Here is a 6,858-nt window from a genome sequence, read left to right as displayed (position 1 = left end):
TATTCTAAGCTAGTTGGTGGCACACCTACCAGTCGTTTTTCCCAAGTTTGGAAGGCCCGTATTCCCCCTAAGATAAAAAAATTCTTGTGGCAAGCCTTTCGAGGCCGGCTGCCCTCGGCTGATCAGATTCGTAAGAGAAACGGGCCGGGCTCCCAGTTTTGTGCTCTTTGTGGTGAGGTGGAAGACTCCGATCATATCTTTTTTCACTGTCACCTGGCTAAGCTTATTTGGAGTTGTGTGAGGGACTGGCTTCATGTGTCTTGGGCCCCTGCCTCCTTTGCCGAGTTGCGTAGCCTGGCATCCAACCTTTCCGGTGTTTCTAGACGGATCTTTTGGGTGGGCTTGGGGCTTTATGCTGGTCTCTGTGGACTACTAGGAACAAATTTACTATCGAGCACGTGTTTCCGGCTAAACCGGATGACTGCTTATTTAAATCGTGTGCTTTCCTGCAGCAGTGGAAATCATTGACTAAGGCCGACGACCAAGAGGCGCTATCTATGCTGATCGACAAAATCCGGACCACGGCGTCTCAGTTATGCAGACAAGAGCACGATGCTTGAGGGATTCTTTTGGGCCTGAGTCTTTAGCTTAGTTGGTTCCTTCTATTCCGGCCTGCGTGCCGTGTACTGGCGTGGGAGCCATGTACCATGACTTTATCCTCGTTGTCTTGCCCAGCGTTGGGGCTTGGGTGTGTTTGATACGTTTCGGTGATTCTATTGTTACCTGCCTTATGGCTTTATTTATAAAGTCGGGCCGTATGCCTTTCGTGTAAAAATGATTCGGCCCTACTCGTGTTAGACTGTTAGCAACGCCTGCGTGCACCTGTTGGCTGTTGCCTACTTAATTATATATATAGTGCTAGCAATCAACGGCGCCGCACCCACGTAGGCCCAGCGATTACTACTACTCGGTGCTTCTTGCTTTGATTGGGCTCGACACGCAGCTAGGTGGTTTCAGGGCTTTCTGCTTCAGGCCAGGCCAGAGTCGCGGCAGGCGGGGCATGCAGGAACTGCTCTCTGCGCTCGCCAACCAACCACCCACCACCGTCCCCGCCCACGGCTCCGACGGACTCCGTACTCCCAGTGGCAATCCATCTGGGCCGTCTCTCTCACCGCCTCTCCGCAGTCAGTGCTACGCGCCTGCTGCTGCTTACCGCCCCCAGCAGCGCTGCTTGCCAAGATCACCTCGTGAATGCCGACGACGGCGCCGGTGATGGCTGGAGGCGCCGGATCTCTCTTCTTCTTGGTCGCTGCGAAGAAGCGGGGAGAGATAAATTCGATCTCTCCCATCGGTGGAGGGCCCCACGCCACAAGCCATCACCGAGTGTAGCCAAGTGTTTTCCTGATGGGTCCACATGTCATAGATGCACTACCACGTATGCCCTCAGCGCTCGTCATTTTAGCCCGGCATAAACTTGAGGAAGATTAATTGTTTTTAACATTAGCGATATAATTTGTGAGTACAATAACGAGCATGTATACATCACAGATGGCTGAATTTCAGAACAGTAATTTAATACACCTTGGATTCACATATGTCGATCCGCGCTTGGCCATGACGAGATGTGGAGTGAACTATTGTAGCACCTAGCTGGAGGCCCTCAGCCATGGTGTGCGTCCGGCGCTTGGAGAGTGGAGTTTCGCGATCAAAGTTCATCGACATCCCATGCGTGGGCACTCGTGGTTTTCGCGATCGTAGCGACTGGTCAGGTGGAATAGCGGAATTAGGGATAGTAGCGGTCTTTTTTTAGGGATAATAAGTAGCAATCTTGTTGGGAAAATAATAATTGTAGCAATCTTCTTGTTAGAAAATACTGTGGCGATCGAAAAGAAACAAGGCAGGCCCCGTGTCCTTGGGGCCACTAATAGGCGCGGTCGACTGGCTCAAAACTCGGCCTGTCGCCGCGTGGCCGTTAGATTAGAGCACCCCACACCCTTGGATCTTAACCATCTCTCCCCAACCTGCTTGGTCAACGCACATGGGAAAATCCCCCACGACGCCCGCATCTCTCACCTCCTCTGTTGCAACGTATGAGTAGCTCTCCATCTGCCATGGATGTAATAGGGAAGACAGAAGTCCCAATCGGGCATGGATGAGGCATTCACCCCCGCCACCAGTTGCAGCCCCGCTCGTTGCCGCCCCCAATGCGGTGCTCACCGCCGGTTGCAGCAAGGTCATTGGCTAAATTCAGGGTGATCGGTTGCAACTCCTGCGTGCTCCTACTTGTATCCTTGCAGGCGACGAGTCGGTTGCAGAACCGGCATACACGGTTGTAACATCGGCAAAACTATTGCAGCTCTGGTGAACATGGATGTAGCTTCTGCGGTGTATGGCTGTAGTATTTGTCCACGACGGCGTCGTCAGTTGCAGATATCGTGTGAATAGTTGTAGCTCTGACGAACGTGGATGTAACTTATGTGGTGTATAGTTCCAGCAAAATCGTGCGACAGTTGCAACATCTGTCCCCGTGTGGTCTGCTACACATGCAGCAGCAATTAGCGCCTCGGATTCCAGCATCGGGTGGCTGGATGGCCTGCTTTGCAACACCAGCAGTTCCCTGGTTCCAGCAAATCATTTCGCCGGTTACAGCCCCGAGCGTCGCCGGTTGTAGCTTTTTTTTTGCTCCAACGACAAACTAGGTCTGGTTTTAAGCATTGCAATGCCGTTTGTGCTCACTTTTGTTACTTGTTATCTTGTTAGTTTTTATTTTTAGATTACAAATACCTATATCTACTATCCATACTACACTTGTATCACCATCTCTTCGCCGAACTAGTGCACCTATACAATTTCCCATTGTATTGGGTGTGTTGGCGACACAAGAGATTTTTGTATTTGGTTACAGGGTTGTTTAGGAGAGACCATCTTCATCCTACGCCTCCCACGAATTGATAAATCTTAGGTCATCCACTTGAGAAAAAATTGTTACTATCCTACAAAACTCTGCGCTTGGAGGCCCAACACGAGTCTCCAAGAATAAGTTGTGTAGTAAACATCAACCACTCAACCTATAGGACTAACATTTAATTTCTTGTTAGCTATTAAACGATTGATATCTTTTAAATAAATGTCTTATTTTGAAATGTTTTTATATATTTGAATTCCTAAAGACAAGATCTTTAAAACAAGACCAATATTTAATATATTTTAGTGTAGTTTGAATTTTACCGTTTCATTCGCTTTGGCATTTAAAAAATGGATTTCACTAATTTCAAAAAACTTTTTTCACTTTGTTTAGAAAAGTGATTTCATATTTAAGAAAAAAAATTGAGTCGTTCAAAAATTCAGATTTAACTCATTCTAAAATAGATTTAACTCATTTTGGAAAACTAATTTTGTTCATTTTAAACACTGATTTCACTCGTATCAAAACACATATTTAGGTCATTTCAAAGAACTGTTTTCACTCATTTCAAAAAGGTGATTTCATGCATTTCAAAAAACTTAATTCACTCATTTTGAAACACAGATCTCACTTACTCCAGAACACATATTTCACTCATTTACAAAAATAATTTCACTCACTTCAGAAAACACATTACGGTCGTGTCAAAGAACAAATTTAACTCAATTTAAACACCGATTTCACATATTTGAAAACACATATTTAATTCGTTTCAAATAACTGGCTACACTAATTTCGTAAAATTGGTTCACTCATTTCAAAAAACTCAATTCACTATGTTAAAAAATGGTTTCACTCATATGGAAAAATTGATGTCACTCATTTCAGAAAAATAATTTCACTAAGTTGAGAAAATAGATTTCACTCATTTTCATATTTCAGTTCCAAATGGATTTCAGTCAGAGCGGAAAACTGATTTCACTCGTTTGGAAATTGATTTCACTCAAAGCAAAAAACTAATTTCATATATTTCAAAAAACTTATTTGACTCAATTCAAAAAACAATTTCACTTATTTCGTAAAACATATTTCACTCATTTTTTAAAAAGGTATGAAATAACTAGTTTCGCATGTTTTACATGACTAGTTTCAAAATTTTGAAATAACAAGTTTCACGTATTTCACACCCAAAAATATGTCATGTGTAAGAGAAACATATTTCACTCATTTTAAAATTTTGGTTTCACCCAATTCAAAGATCATATTTCACTATATTAAGAAAGCTGATTCCACTCATTTCAAATGTTGAAATTTAAACTTGTTTGAATGTAGTCAAGATTGATCTTGTTATAAAGGTCTTGGCTCCAGGAGTTAAAATATATACAAAGATTTGAAAACGAATTTTTTTGAAGATATGAACAATCTAAATAGTGAAAAGGGGATTAAAAGTGATGGATTTAGAGATTGAGAGAGGAGAGATAATGTCAGAGACATGCATGTCATAGTCTGTACCATGAGCAGTAAAAAGAGAGAAGGATCATGCATGCGTCCTTTGCATGCGCATGGTGGGTCCGGTCTGATGAAATACGATGACTTAAAATAGAGAAAGTAGGGCAATACAAATGTACACCTTTTGAGCTGGCAGCATGCTATTGGTGCGAGAATCACCCGTACATACCAGAACCGGTAAAAAACACTTTGCGCACTACTTCCTCTATTTCAAAATATATGACATTTCGGCAGTTCAAATTTGGCTGGTCATTTATCTATTAAACAGGCTACAATTCCTCCGCTGGTGTGTTCCTGGTGCGGGCTTTTGTAAGCTCATGTATCCAGTCCAGCAATATCACTCGTCTGCTTCTGTTCCTTCTGTTGAACATTCTCCACTTTCTTTGCGGAAAAACGGTCTGAAAATGAAAAACTTGTTGTGCCGTGTGATCTTTAGCTAATCAATGATTTGCAACCACCGTTGTACTGATTGCACACTACCCTGAGGCAGACCATGATGTGGAGAGAAGTGTGTCGTTGCAAATTTGTAATGGACAGATTGTACAAATGTTCCAACAGTTTGTAGTCTTCTCCTTTAGATGATGTTTCGTTATTATGTCAAGTGGATCGAAACTCGTCTACATACCGTTTCACGGGTACTCCTGTAACCACCATCTGATTTTTCCTTAATTAACATGCATGTCCTGATCGTCTGCCGAAGCACACGTAGCTTAAACAGACAACAAAACGCCAAGAACAGAGGCCTCAGTTGTTTCTATGTGGTCTGCAATCTGCATGATTCTAAACTGGCTGCATACGTGGAGGAAGTACCTGTAATGTAGAGTAGTACTATATATGTATGATTGATGATGGGACGGAAGATGATTTTTAAAAGTCGAGGGAAATGCATCTCGTCACCACGGGCAGCCGGTTGAGTGGCTCCCTCCATGCACATGTGAACCGGTAGGGCCCAAAGCTAGGTTGCCAATCACGGCTCCTCGTCCGCTTCTCCACCCGTCGATCATCTCCATTCATTCCGTCCTTCCTTTTGATCTCGAGTGGTACACCAAGAAGACGCTCCCTAGCACTTAAGCTGCTGGCCTATAAATTTGCAAGCTCCCCAACGGCATTAACCACCACAGTAGAGCCTTCGATCAGTAACCAGCGAGACCAGCAAGCAAGCGAGCCATGGCAGCGACCTCCTCCTCCTCCTACGCCGTCGCGGTCGCTCTCCTCTGCCTGCTCGCCGCCGATGGCTGCTGCGGCTGCCCTGGACTCGCACCTCCACCTTCGCCCGCTACCCCCAGCCCAGGGCCACCTGGTACGGCGCTCCCGATGGCGCCGGGCCGGACGACAATGGTGGCGCGTGCGGGTTCAAGAACGTGAACCTGCCGCCGTTCAACGCCATGACGTCGTGCGGCAACGAGCCGCTCTTCAAGGACACTGATAGTACGTGCTTGTCGTTCCGTTTCTCCAGCTCCAAACTGATGCATTGATCTTGCATTATTGCCTGCAGATAAGGTGCGTGGGCAAGGCTCACCCGGCATGCTCCGGCGTCCCCGAGACGGTGATCATCACGGACATGAACTACTACCCCGTCGCCCGCTACCACTTCGACCTCAGCGGCACCGCCTTCGGCGCCATGGCCAAGGACGGCCGCAACGACGAGCTCCGCCACGCCGGCATCATCGACATGCAGTTCAAGAGGGTGCCGTGCGAGTACACGGGGCTGTCCGTGACGTTCCACGTGGAGAAGGGTTCGAACCCAAACTACCTGGCGATCCTTGTGGAGTACGGGAATGGTGACGGCGACGTGGCGCAGGTGGACCTCACCAACGGGTCTGGCAGGTCGCTCGTCGCCGACCAGGTCATCCCCGCCAACTGGAAGCCAGATGCCGTGTACAGCTCCGCCGTCCAGTTCGATGATTGATTGATCACGTTCGCTCATCCCCATGGAAAACATGCACGTCCATGCACACGTGCATGGATTTATTGTGCCGAGACGTCGCTTGTGACGTCCGGTGTGTGTCCTTGTCTCGTCGTGTGCTAGCTTCGTATTCTCTCTCTCGTCCCACATACATACGTGACAACTTTAGTTTGTGGGATCTGGAGGAGGCAGCTGGTTTGTGCGCTATAAATTACCATTTTTAATTTACACAAGTATGGCAGCACCTATCTCTCACGCAACTGTTAGTTTGCTTGCGGGATCTGGAGAAATTCTATCCAGAGAATTAGTTCTAGTATTATTAATCAAAATATTTATGTTCACATAATCAGATCTCATTCAAATATATTGCACACTATTCTCAAAGCATCCCACAGTGAATCATCTAATATCCTTAACAGATTGTGCAAGCTTTTGTAAACCCCAGTATCCAGCATGACATCTGCTGCTGTTCAAGTTAAGTAATATACCGTTATACTACTGATTGCACAAGTACAATGAAGCAGATTATGACGTGGAGAGAAGTTTGTAGTTGTAAATTGTACATTATGGGAAGATTGTGCAGATCGGTCGATGTTCC

At 45.8% G+C, this 6,858-nt stretch overlaps 1 pseudogene; it reads left to right on the top strand.

The window, feature by feature from the left end:
- The first annotated feature begins 5,521 nt into the window (after positions 1–5,521).
- Positions 5,522–6,304, top strand: LOC123075595 (expansin-B7-like; annotated as a pseudogene).
- Positions 6,305–6,858: the final 554 nt, after the last annotated feature.

This window comes from Triticum aestivum, chromosome 3D (genome assembly GCF_018294505.1).
Source record: "Triticum aestivum cultivar Chinese Spring chromosome 3D, IWGSC CS RefSeq v2.1, whole genome shotgun sequence".
NCBI lineage: Eukaryota > Viridiplantae > Streptophyta > Magnoliopsida > Poales > Poaceae > Triticum > Triticum aestivum.
This window is presented reverse-complemented; position numbering and strand designations above follow the sequence as displayed.